Genomic DNA, 15,597 nt, shown 5'->3' with positions numbered 1-15,597 from the left:
TTGGAGTAGAATGTATGAAGATGTAGTGAAATGTGTATGTGTTTGAGATGTATTTTTGTGAAATGTATATGTATGTATATATAGAGGTGAGAAATAAATAAAAATAAATCAATTCCCAACGGCCCAAAAATGGACCGTTGGAGGGGTGCAACGGTCACTTTTTTCGTCCACAAATCTTCCCAAAAAACACGAACAGAAGCACGATGGGCTGGGCGAGATCGAGGGCGGCTCCCTGGGCTGGCCGCTGCCATCGACGTCCAGGAGGGTGCGGTGGTGGGCGGTGGTCAGGACGGCAACATTGGGAGCAACCTAAGAGAGCTAATGAGTAGCCCCCTGCTATACACTATTAACCTCTACAGCAGAAGCATTGAGACTCAAATTTACATGTGTATATGTATATGATCAGTGCAACTGTTCAACTATACAAGCATGACTATAACTATGAACTATGTGCAACTACATATACGACGACGGATCCGAAAGCCATTTAAGCCATTCAATCTTTTTCTTCCTCGAACGATTTGAAATCTACTCGAAACTCTTAATCTGTATTTCGTTAAGAGCTACCGATCCACACCACCATTTGTTGTTTCGCTAGGAAAAGATTGAGTTTATTTGTGTTTTTATTGTAATATTGATATTAGTATTAATATGATGTGAAAATATGAAATATGATAATGATATGATATGATCTTTATCTTTATCTTTATCAAATTAGTAGAACACTACTTAACTCAATTTTTCACGGCGTCTTGTTTTTATTTTAATTTTATTTTATTATTTAAAAAAATTAGTTATTGACCGGAGTTTCAATCGGAAACAATCTCTTTATCCGTCGAATAGTGAGAGAGAGATGACTTTCTCTACTTTTGAAATGAGAGTGTTTCACTCTGGGTAGAGAAATGACTTGTTTTTATTCTCGGATAGGAGAAAGATTGTCTACATCTCACCTCCTCCATACACCACTCATATAAAATTGGGTTATTTGTTGTTGTTGTTGTACTACTTAACTCATGTCCTCAAGAGACCGTTAAATCTAATAAGCAAAAGAAAAAGGATAAAATGGTACAAGACGTTGAGATGGAAAAATTTGAAGAATTCATCAAAGACATCTGATGTTCGAGATCGAAGGTTTCATGGTTGTATGTTTTTTGTGCGATCTATGTGGTTTCGAATCTCGTGCTCGTCTTGAAGATTGGTTACTCACTATTCTTATTTTATTATTTGTTCGAATTAAGTTAGTTTGATGTGTGTTTGTTATTTGTTAGTTGTTTCTAAAGTCGTGAGCTTTGGTATTGATTTATGTTTTATTTAGCTCGATATTTTTCATGTTTATATGCTTAAAAAGGTTTTCATCTCTAAGATGAAATCTTTTTCTATTTATAAAAGTTATTAGCTTTTAAGGCTAGAAAAATAATAAATAAATCGTATGATTTGCCTATAATTTCGAGAAAGTAAGAAATAGCTCATTTTTTTTTTTTTTTTTTTTAAGTTAAAAACCTGCATAGACGATAGAATCTTTTGGTACGGTGGAGGTGATTTTAACAAAATGGGGGCATGTGCGTTTTCTTGTCGTTTGCAAGTAGATCACGGCTCACCAAGACACCAACTCCAATCTTACAGAGTTACATGTATCCACCTAATGCAAATGCTAATGTTACGTTTTTACCCTTATATGCAGGAGTATTATTTATGTATGTGGTAATAACATAAGTAACATAACCAGTACTCCGTATTTAATTGTTGCTGTAAGAACTTATAATTAAAATCACGGAGTATTTACGAACTTAACTTTAAGCCTATAAGGTGTTTGCCATGACATCGACACTTTTAGCAATACACTTTATCTAATATCACAGTTTAAAGAAAAAAAAAACAAAAAAAATCACAGTTCTTTTTAGTTCTCATTTCTTTTTCAAAAATATATATATAAATAAAACAAAAAATCTACAAGGATTAAACGATGACAAGTGACGCAGACTATAATAGCATGCCTCAATGATTGGTGATCTATTAAACGTACTGCCAACAAAATTTTTCGGATCCTACCAGGACAAGTAATAATACTCCTACAAATTGAACAAACCAACAAACAAGTCTAATGTCATTGAGACATCCAAAACCCATAAACTTAATGTCAATCAAATCGAGAGAGACTCCAGCAGTACTCGTCATAGACCAAATTGAAGGTGAAATGATGAAGACATCCGAAGATCAGACCCAAAACCGACAGTCACAAGGCATGATGCAAACCAACAATTGTCGTCATACCAACAAAGTCAATCAAATAAATCACACATATACGTAAAAACAATCATCAAACGTCATCCAACTCGAAACATTTTTTCCAAAACTACTAATAGAGTAAACCTGCTACAACAAATTCCCTTGAGCATGCAAACCCCGGCCACATGAGGAATCACCCAAAATCTTTGAAAAACCCGAAAACAAATGCTAGAAAACTCAAAAACACTCCCCAAAACCGACTATCGGTAATTTTAGAGAAACGCCTCTAGACAAGCACAAAGCTATAGAGGTCCCCACCTAATGGTAGGCGAACCACCATAAATATCGAAGGATTGACGGTAACGAAACCGTCTTAAACTACCATCGAAAAGCAAACTTCGAGAAGACAAAATAAACCAAAACTACAACAACCAAAAATAATTAAAACGTCTAGAAGCCACTGGAAGGTTTCAAGGATGACAACAACGTCCAAACTCCAGCAAACGGGAGGAAGCCGAGGAGAGACATGGAGCGTTCAAAACAGAGCAAGTGATAGCCGAATAAGGGACAAAACGGGAAGGGGATAGAAGAAAAGGTAGTTAACAAGTGTTTGAAGAAGAAGCAATAGGGGGAGCGAAGTGGATGAACAGATCCAAGAAAAATTTAGGCGAGAGAAAATTCTCCAGTTTACACTTGATAACGCCAAAATCATACATGTTTATTGTCGTTATTTCAATCTAATTCTGTATCTATTTGTATATATTTGTTGTACTTAAATATTGTAATTCATGTATATGTGTAAAAGTCCATTGTGATTGAATAAATGAAGACCAACAGCGAAAACGATGCTTAAAATGAAGTCAGATAGCAAAAACAGCCCAGAAATACACTTCCAGACTCAGATTAGGCGCATCCCAAAAGGGATGAGGCGCATCTGTATGCGTGTTTTTGCCAAAGGTTTCAGATACGACGTTTTAAAGCCATGAGACGCATTTTGGGAGCCAGATGCGGCGCATCTGGTGTGGGATGCGGCGCATCCAGTGCCTGCCGACAGTTCCTGAGTGCTAAATGAGCTGTATTAAACAAACTGTAAAGGGATGCGGCGCATCCTTAGGAGATGCGGCGCATCTAGTGATTTTCTGGCCAGTTTACCTAACTTTTGAGCCTATTTAAGAGAGGCTTTGGTTTCATTCTTTCACACACCTTCACTGTTACATTCTCTCTCAGTTTCAATACGTTTTTTCAAGGCTCAAGGAAGGCTACAAGTCAATCTCCATTCTTTCAACATCAAGATTAAGCTAGGATTATTCATCGCAATCGGTATTATCGTTCTATATCTTTTAAACATGAATTCAATTTGTATTAACTGTTCCATTAGTTCTATTATGATTATGTTTGGCTAAAAGCCTTGTGTGTTTGCTTCAATGTAAGATTTATGGCTTGGGATTGTTCTATACTTTGATGTTATGCTAGTTATATATATGTTTGATTGATTAAATCATCTAGTCCAACTACAAGAACCATAATTATGATTATTTAGTTCATCACTTCAATTACATAAATTGTAAACCAATTAATGTGAGTTAACTCGGTGAACAGTTTATGCTTCAATACAACTAGTAATCTAGATGGTAAGATACATAAGTTTAAGTGATTTAGTTATGTGTTATTACCGGTAATTGAAGTAGACCCAAAGCAACAAAGTCATGAAATTACCTCAAGTAATTGTTGTAATTTAGGTTTTACGTGAGTTTAACCGGGTTGGGTCTAGCTAGTTAATCAATCTAAATCACCATGTTCTTTCAAAAGATCCATTGTTGTAACCATCCTTGTATCCTAGTTCAATTATGTAAGTTATGACTTGGTTCATGTGAGTTTATCAAAGGCCATAGCTTATACTTCAACACCTAGTGATTTAGCCACCTATATGTGAGTATAGGATGTTAATTGAATGATATCTAGGATATACAATCATGTAGTTTACTTAGAGTGATCTTAGTAAACTAGGTTTTATGTGAATTCAACCACGAAAGAATCCTGTTGATTAAACATAGTTCTTAAGTTTATAGATATTGTGAAATTGATATAAACTGCTCTATTGTAACTATTACATAACGGTTTTAATTATAAAAGAACAATCCCTGTCATTTATCAAGCATAGAAGTAAACACCACATTCTCATTCTTGTTATTCATTATATTTATTTACTGTTTCGTTAAACAAAAATACAACTTCAAACACAAACCCCCATTTAGAATAATTAATCGTTATAAAGTCCTTAAAACAAACTTCTCCATGTGGTTCGAACTGGTCAATTTACTTGCTAGTTACTGCATGATCGGGTTTAGTTGTCTGTATTATGTGTTAATTATTAAGCATATTGTCTACATTTTAAAGGTTACGTCTTGACACATCAACTTTTTGGCGCCGCTGCCGGGGAGCAGTTTTGTTAAAAGATTTTAATAAACTTTGAATTATTCGATCCTTTTGTAGGAATTCAATTCCTAGAAAAGTTACTTTTTATTGTAAGCTTGTGTTTTTTCAATTGGTTTGTTTGTGGTGTTGTGATTACATGATAGGTATTGATGCATGAATCTACGTTCTTCCAACTCTAATTTAATTCCTTCATATCCTGAACCTGAAAGAGAACTTCACGAACGCCTGAGAGCTCAAGAAGTAGAGTCTCTTGCTCAAGGTTTAGAATCACTTTCATTAAATTCTAACTCTGAACCAGTTATTCAACCAATCATAGAGCCAGTTATTAAATAAGAGGAAGAGATGACTGCTACAAATCAAACGATGGATGCATTAATGAAGGCAACAAGGACAGGTCAAGGCCACGCAATTATTCAACCTACGATGACTGACGGTTTTGAAATAAAGGGTCAATTTCTCCACATGGTGACTAATACATGCCAATTCGGTGGAGCTCCAAATGAGGATGCTAACGAGCATCTTCGTAAGTTTGTAAGCATTTGCAAGCTATTCAAGATCAAGGATTTCACCGATGATATCGCATGTTTAAAAATCTTTCCATAGTCATTAAAGGATGATGCAAGAGATTGGCTAGACTCATTACCAGAAGGTTATATTGAAGATTGGAATGATATGATGGACAAATTTTTGTCAGAATTCTTCCCTGCTTCAAAAGCAGCAAAGTTGCAAAGTGATATAAATCACTTCAAGCAAAAGCCTAATGAGACTCTGTATGAAGTTTGGACCAGATTCAATAAAATGCTTAGGGTATGTCCTCAACACGGGTTGAATACATTCCAAAAGGTCCAAATATTCTATAAAGGAGTCAATGTGGCTACTCGAAAGGATATTGATGTTGCAGCAGGAGGATCAATCATGAAAAAAACACCCGAAAAAGCTCACACAATCATTGTCGATATAGCAGCACATTCTCATAATTGACATCTGTAGTGACCCGAACTTTTCCATGTTTATATATATTAAATGAAATTGATATTTATATGATTAAGTGTTTCCAACATGTTAAGCAATCAAACTTGTTAAGACTTGATTAATTGAAATATGTTTTATATAGACAATTGACCACCCAAGTTGACCGGTGATTCACGAACGTTAAAACTTATAAAAACTATATGATGTCATATATATGGATATATATATATATATAGCTAACATGGTATTATGATAAGTAAACATATCATTAAGTATATTAACAATGAGTTATATACATAAAAACAAGACTACTAACTTAAGGAATTCAAAACGAGACATATATGTAACGATTATCGTTGTAACGACATTTAAATGTATATATATCATATTAAGATATATTAATATATCATAATATCATGATAATATAATAATTTAACATCTCATTAGATATAATAAACAATGGGTTAACAACATTAAATGAGATCGTTAACTTAAAGGTTTCAAAACAACACTTACATGTAACGACTAACGATGACTCAACGACTCAGTTAAAATGTATATACATGTAGTGTATTTAGATGTATTAATATACTTTTGGAAGACTTCAAGACATATATCAAAACACTCATACTTAACGAAAATGGTTACAGCTACATTCCCATTCTTTTTTCATCAAGAATTCTAGTCGTATTCATACCCGTATTATACACAGCTTCTAGACGTACTTACTATGTGTATATACCAATAGGAACTACCATGGGATTCCACTCTTGATTATGTCATGCATGACTAATTAATTTTAACTTCTACCATGAACTAGTCAACTAACTAGAACTCCTTTTAACCCCACTCACCACTCACCACTTACCACTCATCATTCACTCCATTTCACTTCCAATTCTCTTTCTAATTCTCTCTCAAAACTCACACACACACACACACACACACACACACACACTTATGAATGAATTTTTCCAGTAGCTAATCATCATATTCATCAAAAATTACTTCAAGAATCAAGCTATAATCATCTTAGGAAGAACACTTCAAGAACACTTCGAAAATCCTTTCAAGTTTACTAGTTTACTTCCAAGCTTTCTAATCCATTCCAAGTAATCATCTAAGATCAAGAAATCTTTGTTATTTACAGTAGGTTATCTTTCTTATTCAAGGTAATATTCATATTCAAACTTTGATTCAATTTCTATAACTATAAACTATCTTAATTCAAGTAAAAATCTTACTTGAACTTGTTTTTGTGTCATGATCCTACTTCAAGAACTTTCAAGCCATCCAAGATCCTTTGAAGCTAGATTATTTCTTGTCACTTCCAGTAGGTTTACCTACTAAACTTTAGGTAGTAATGATGTTCATAACATCATTCGATTCATATATATATAACTACCTTATTCGAAGGTTTAAACTCGTAATCACTAGAACATAGTTTAGTTAATTCTAAACTTGTTCGCAAACAAAAGTTAATCCTTCTAACTTAACTTTTAAAATTAACTAAACACATGTTCTATATCTATATGATATGCTAACTTAATGATTTAAAATCGGAAAACACGAAAAACACCGTAAAACCGGATATACGCCGTCGTAGTAACACCGCGGGCTGTTTTGGGTTAGTTAATTAAAAACTATGATAAACTTTGATTTAAAAGTTGTTCCTCTGGGAAAATGATTTTTCTTATGAACATGAAACTATATCCAAAAATCATGGTTAAACTCAAAGTGGAAGTATGTTTTTCAAAATGGTCATCTAGACGTTGTTCTTTCGACTGAAATGACTACCTTTACAAAAAAGACTTGTAACATGTATTTCCGACTATAAACTTATACTTTTTCTGTTTATATTCATAAACTTAAGTTCAATATGAAACCATAGCAACTTGAAACACTCAAAACGGATTTAAAACGAAGAAGTTATGGGTAAAACAAGATTGGATAATTTTTCTTGTTGTAGCTACGTGAAAATTGGTAACAAATCTATATTAATCATATCCTAGCTAACTTATATTGTATTATATATGTATTCTAATATATTATGTAATCTTGGGATACCATAGACACGTATGCAAATGTTTTGACATATCATATCGACCCATCTATATATATTATTTGGAACAACCATAGACAATCTATATGCAGTAATGTTGGAGTTAGCTATACAGGGTTGAGGTTGATTCCAAAAATATATATAATCTGAGTTGTGATCTAGCCTGAGACGTATATACACTGGGTCGTGGATTGATTCAAGATAATATATATCGATTTATTTCTGTACATCTAACTATGGACAACTAGATGTAGGTTACTAACGAGGACAGCTGACTTAATAAACTTAAAACAGTAAAACGTATTAAAATGTTGTAAATATATTTTGAATATACTTTGATATATATGTACATATTTGTTATAGGTTCGTGAATCGACCAGTGGCCAAGTCTTACTTCCCGACGAAGTAAAAATCTGTGAAAGTGAGTTATAGTCCCACTTTTAAAAATCTAATATTTTGGGATTAGAATACATGCAATTTTATAAATGTTTTACGAAATAGACACAAGTAAATGAAACTACATTATATAGGTGAATGATCGAAGCCGAATATGCCCCTTTTTAGCTTGGTAGCCTAAGAATTTGGGAACAGACCCCCAAATTGAAGCGAATCCTAAAGATAGATCTATCGGGCCCAACAAGCCCCATTCTGGAATTTGGAATGCTTTAGTACTTCAATTTTATCATGTCCGATGGGTGTCCCGGAATGATGGGGATATTCTATATGCATCTTGTTAATGTCGGTTACCAGGTGTTCACCATATGAATGATTTTTATCTCTATGTATGGGATGTATATTGAAATATGAAATCTTGTGGTCTATTACTATGATTTGGTAATATACAGGTTAAACCGATAACTCACCAACATTTTTGTCGACGTTTTAAGCATGTTTATTCTCAGGTGATTATTAAGAGCTTCCGTTGTTGCATACTAAAATAAGGACAAGATTTGGAGTCCATGCTTGTATGATATTATGTAAAAACTGCATTCAAGAAACTTATTTTTGATGTAATATATTCTTATTGTAAACTATTATGTAATGGTCGTGTGTAAATGGTATATTTTAGATTATCATTATTTGATAATCTACGCAATGTTTTTTTTAAGCCTTTATCGATAAAATAAAGGTTATGGTTGTTTTAAAAATGAATGCAGTCTTTGAAAAACGTCTCATATAGAGGTCAAAACCTCACAATGAAATCAATTAATATGGAACGTTTATAATCAATATGAACGAGACATCTCAGTTGGTATCCGAGCGTTGGTCTTACAGAACCAGAAATTTGCATTAGTGTGTCTTATCGAGTTTGTTAGGATACATTAGTGAGTCTGGACTTCGACCGTGTTTTCTTTAAAAACGATTGCTTAACACTTTTGTTGGAAACTATATATTATTAACATGTAAATATTATGTGATATATTAACCTCTTAATGTGTTTGATATTGTGTGATAGATGTCTACCACTAGTACAAATCCCATAGACTCACCTAATAATAATGAAGAGTCGAATATAATTTGGAAAGATTCACAAATTCCCGAAGAGAAACCGGAAGAGGAGGAACCAGAAGAAGAGGAACCGGAAGAGGAGGAATCGGAAGAGGAGGAACCGGAAGAAGAAGAGGTTCCGGAGGAAGAAATATTGATACCTACAGTAAATCGTTTAAATAAAAGAAAATCCTCAACCAACGGACCAAAGTTAAAAATGGTCAATGGTGTTTCCGCCGAGGAAGCAAAATATTGGGAAGATTACCAATTTTTCGATGAATCGGATCCCGATGAGGATTTCGATGATGTTATAGAAATTACTTTGACCCAATTTAATATAGCAAAAGAAAATAATAAGGGAAAAGGTATAAAAATAGAGAAACCTGATTCCAACCCCTATGAGCTTTATATGTATCGGCAACATCCGTATTTCCTAAAGTGTAACAATAACCCGGAAACCTCTAAACCACCAGGTTTTTCTAAACCATTGTGAAAAACGACGGCTCGTATTAGAGGAACACCATATATCCCTAGAAAATTAGGAAAGCGAACCAAGTCCGAAGAAGAAGAAACCAGTGATTCAGATTAGAGGGTTGTAATCATGTTGTGTATTATATGTATTGTAGTGTGCTTGTACTTTTATGTTCTATGTAAAAATTGTTTGTATTGTTTGTTAATTATCTTTTATGAATCTAATCCTTGTCTATTTTACAGTATAAAAACAAAATGAACGTTAAGGGTAGACAACCGAATATTTTAGAAGACCTACCAAAGGATATGATTGAGGAAATCTTGTCTAGAGTCGGTCAGAATTCATCAGCACATTTAGTTATGGCAAAATTAACTTGTCAAACATTTGAAAGACTTTCCAGAAATGCCTTAGTTTATAAAAGGCTTTCCCTTGATAGGTGGTGTATATCACATTGGGGAGACCGTAAGTGACGCCGTGTTTTCTTTAAAGCGTTAAATACGGGGAACCCAAATGCAATTTTACGCTACGGGTTAAGAACCTATTTTGACTCAACATATCCCAACATAGGATTTCGCGAGTTAGAAAGAGCTTCTAAAATGCAACATAAAGAAGCATGTTATGCTTACGGGTTAGTGATGTTCGCTTCTTACCAAAGTGAGAAAAAGAACATCGGATTACAACTTTTAAATAAAACCTTTCCACAAGTGACGGATTTAGTAGTTGGGGTGAGAAACAAGGTTTTTAGATTATTGCAGGGCTGTTGGACATTACAAAACCCTCGTCCTTTTGACAACATTACAGCATGCTGCCTAGCCAATGGTCATAACGGTTACTTTCCACAAGACCAAGGATGGGAAGTCATCTTAGTAAAACCAGAATGCATTACTTGTTTATGGACTTATGAATTACGTGTCTTTATTTCTATTGCTGAACGACTTGCGTATTAACTAGAAATGCCTTTATAGCTGCCGAGTAGCAAAGTTATTATGTGCTATATTTCATCCTAAATGTATAATAGCGGTATTGTAAGTTGTAATTATTATATAAAATTTGAACGCGAAATTTTATTATAATCAGTTTTTTATATGGAATTGTAGTAGTTGAATTGTATATTAGCTATTAAGTATGAACTTAACGGGTAGGTACTACCCGAATTAAAAACTATAAAATGCTAATATGAAGAAAAACTTTTATAAATGAGTTCATACTATGCTACGAAATACTATTGACTACTCTTAAAATTCTATATGATTAACTTAATTCGTTTGGCTATTTTTGAAGGAAATGGCGCCGACGACTCGTCAGAATTTGAACATGAGCGAGGAAGACTTCCGTGTTTTCCTTGCAGCAAACATAGCCGCAGTACAGGCTGCTATTCAAAATAACAATAATTCTGGATCTAGCAGTGGAACTAATTCCACAAGAAATCATGTAGGATACTCCTACAAAGAATTCACTACCTGCAAACCTTTGGAATTTGATGGAACTGAAGGACCAATTGGATTGAAACGATGGACCGAGAAAGTCGAATCGGTGTTTGCCATAAGTAAGTGTACTGAAGAGGACAAAGTTAAGTACGCTATGCATACCTTCACAGGTACTGCGTTAACGTGGTGGAACACCTATCTTGAACAGGTAGGGCAAAATGCTGCTTACGCACTACCGTGGTCGGCATTCAAGCAATTGATGAACGAGCAGTACCGTCCTAGAAACGAAGTCAATAAGCTCAAGGTAGAGCTTAGAGAGTTACGAACACAAGGGTTCGACATTACCACATATGAACGACGATTCACAGAGTTGTGCCTATTATGTCCAGGAACGTTCGAAGATGAAGAAGAGAAGATCGACGCATTTATAAAAGGGTTACCAGTAAGGATTCAAGAAGATGTGAGTTCACTCGAGCCCGCTTCTATACAAAAGGCAAGTCGAATGGCTCATAAACTCATAAATCAGATTGAGGGAAGAATTAAAGAGCAGGTGGCTGAAGAAGCCAACACGAAACAACTCAAGAGAAAGTGGGAAGAAACCAGTGACAAGGGTCACCAATACAACAACAACAACAATTACAACCACAACCGCAACAATAACCGCAATCCTAGCAATAACTACAACAAACGTCCCAACAATAACAACAACTACAACAACCGTTCCAACAACTATAACAATCCCAATAACAACTTCAATAACAACAACGGCAACAAAAACCAAAAATGCCAAAGGTGTGAAGAGTACCACTAGAATGGGTTCTGCAAGATATTTTGCACCAAGTGTAAAAGAACTGGCCATGGTGCGAAAAAGTGTGAGGTCTACGGACCAAAGTTTAACATAACTAAAGGGACAAATAGTGGAGAAACAAGTAATGCCGCCTTTGTTTGTTATGGATGTGGAAAACCGGGCCACATTAGAAGTAATTGCCCAAATCAAGGGAATACTAATGGGCAGGGCCGCGGAAGAGTTTTCAATATTAATACGGCAGAAGCGCAGGAACACCCGGAGCTTGTTACGGGTACGTTTCTTATTGACAATAAATCTGCTTATGTTTTATTTGATTCGGGTGCGGATAGAAGCTATATGAGTAGAGATTTTTGTGCTAAATTAAGTTGCCCATTGACGCCTTTGGATAGTAAATTTTTACTCGAATTAGCAAACGGTAAATTAATTTCAGCAGATAATATATGTCGGGAGAGAGAAATTAAACTGGGGATGAAACGTTTAAAATTGATTTAATACCAGTCGAGTTAGGGAGTTTTGATGTAATAATTGGCATGGACTGGTTGAAAAGGGTGAGAGCAGAGGTCGTTTTTACAAAAATGCGATTCGCATTATGCGTGAAAAAGAAAAACCTTTAATGGTGTACGGGGAAAAGAGCAACGCGAAATTAAATCTTATTAGTAGTTTGAAGGCGCAAAAACTAATAAGAAAAGGTTGTTACATCATTCTAGCACACATCGAGGAAGTTAAACCTAAAGAAAAGAACATCAGTGATGTTCCCGTCGCAAAAGAATTTCCCGATGTATTTTCGAAAGAATTACCGGGACTACCTCCACATCGATCTGTTGAATTTCAAATAGATCTCGTACCAGGAGCTGCACCAATAACTCGTGCTCCATACAGACTCGCACCCAGTGAAATGAAAGAACTCCAAAGCCAACTGCAAGAAACTTTAGAGCGTGGTTTTATACGACCAAGTACATCACCATGGGGAGCTCCTGTTTTGTTTGTCAAGAAGAAGGATGGTACATTTAGGTTGTGTATCGACTACTGAGAGTTGAACAAACTTACCATCAAGAACCGCTACCCACTACAGAGAATCGACGACTTATTTGATCAACTACAAGGCCCATCGGTTTATTCGTAGATTGATTTACGTTCTGGGTATCATCAAATGTGGGTGAAGGAGGATGATATTCCAAAGACTGCTTTTAGGACGCGTTACGGTCATTACGAGTTTATGGTTATGCCATTTGGGTTGACTAACGCACCAGCTGTGTTCATGGACCTCATGAACCGAGTGTGTTGAAATGTCCCGTTCTTATTGATTAAAAACGTTCCATATTAATTGATTTCGTTGCGAGGTTTTGACCTCTATATGAGACGTTTTTCAAAGACTGCATTCATTTTAAAACAAACCATAACCTTTATTTCATCAATAAAGGTTTAAAAAGCTTTACGTAGATTATCAAATAATGATAATCTAAAATATCATGTTTACACACGACCATTACATAATGGTTTACAATACAAATATGTTACAACAAAATAAGTTTCTTGAATGCAGTTTTTACACAATATCATACAAGCCTGGACTCCAAATCTCGTCCTTATTGAAGTATGTGACAGCGGAAGCTCTTAATAAGCACCTGAGAATAAACATGCTTAAAACGTCAACAAAAATGTTGGTGAGTTATAGGTTTAACCTATATATATCAAATCGTAATAATAGACCACAAGATTTCATATTTCAATACACATCTCATACATAGAGATAAAAATCATTCATATGGTGAACACCTGGTAACCGACATTAACAAGATGCATATATAAGAATATCCCCATCATTCCGGGACACCCTTCGGATATGATATAAATTTTGAAGTACTAAAGCATCCGGTACTTTGGATGGGGTTTGTTAGGCCCAATAGCTCTATCTTTAGGATTCGCGTCAATTAGGGTGTCTGTTCCCTAATTCTTAGATTACCAGACTTAATAAAAAGGGGCATATTCGATTTCGATAATTCAACCATAGAATGTAGTTTCACGTACTTGTGTCTATTTTGTAAATCATTTATAAAACCTGCATGTATTCTCATCCCAAAAATATTAGATTTTAAAAGTGGGACTATAACTCACTTTCACAGATTTTTACTTCGTCGGGAAGTAAGACTTGGCCACTGGTTGATTCACGAACCTATAACAATATATACATATATATCAAAGTATGTTCAAAATATATTTACAACACTTTTAATATATTTTGATGTTTTAAGTTTATTAAGTCAGCTGTCCTCGTTAGTAACCTACAACTAGTTGTCCACAGTTAGATGTACAGAAATAAATCGATAAATATTATCTTGAATCAATCCACGACCCAGTGTATACGTATCTCAGTATTGATCACAACTCAAACTATATATATTTTGGAATCAACCTCAACCCTGTATAGCTAACTCCAACATTCACATATAGAGTGTCTATGGTTGTTCCGAAATATATATAGATGTGTCGACATGATAGGTTGAAACATTGTATACGTGTCTATGGTATCTCAAGATTACATAATATACAATACAAGTTGATTAAGTTATGGTTGGAATAGATTTGTTACCAATTTTCACGTAGCTAAAATGGGAAAAATTATCCAATCTTGTTTTACCCATAACTTCTTCATTTTAAATCCGTTTTGAGTGAATCAAATTGCTATGGTTTCATATTGAACTCTATTTTATGAATCTAAACAGAAAAAGTATAGGTTTATAGTCGGAAAAATAAGTTACAAGTCATTTTTGTAAAGGTAGTCATTTCAGTCGAAAGAACGACGTCTAGATGACCATTTTAGAAAACATACTTCCACTTTGAGTTTAACCATAATTTTTGGATATAGTTTCATGTTCATAATAAAAATCATTTTCTCAAAATAACAACTTTTAAATCAAAGTTTATCATAGTTTTTAATTAACTAACCCAAAACAGCCCGCGGTGTTACTACGACGGCGTAAATCCGGTTTTACGGTGTTTTTCGTGTTTCCAGGTTTTAAATCATTAAGTTAGCATATCATATAGATATAGAACATGTGTTTAGTTGATTTTAAAATTCAAGTTAGAAGGATTAACTTTTGTTTGCGAACAAGTTTAGAATTAACTAAACTATGTTCTAGTGATTACAAGTTTAAACCTTCGAATAAGATAGCTTTATATGTATGAATCGAATGATGTTATGAACATCATTAATACCTTAAGTTACTTCAATAAACCTACTGGAAAAGAGAAAAAATGGATCTAGCTTCAACGGATCCTTGGATGGCTCGAAGTTCTTGAAGCAGAATCATGACACGAAAACAAGTTCAAGTAAGATCATCACTTGAAATAAGATTGTTATAGTTATAGAAATTGAACCAAAGTTTGAATATGATTATTACCTTGTATTAGAATGATAACCTACTATAAGAAACAAAGATTTCTTGAGGTTGGATGATCACCTTACAAGATTGGAAGTGAGCTAGTAAACTTGAAAGTATTCTTGATTTTATGTAACTAGAACTTGTAGAATTTATGAAGAACACTTAGAACTTGAAGATAGAACTTGAGAGAGATCAATTAGATGAAGAAAATTGAAGAATGAAATTTTTTGTAGGTGTTTTTGGTCGTTGGTGTATGGATTAGATATAAAGGATATGTAATTTTGTTTTCATGTAAATAAGTCATGAATGATTACTCATATTTT

The sequence above is a fragment of the Rutidosis leptorrhynchoides genome, chromosome 8, assembly GCF_046630445.1.
Source record: "Rutidosis leptorrhynchoides isolate AG116_Rl617_1_P2 chromosome 8, CSIRO_AGI_Rlap_v1, whole genome shotgun sequence".
Classification (NCBI taxonomy): Eukaryota; Viridiplantae; Streptophyta; class Magnoliopsida; order Asterales; family Asteraceae; genus Rutidosis; species Rutidosis leptorrhynchoides.
This window is presented reverse-complemented; position numbering follows the sequence as displayed.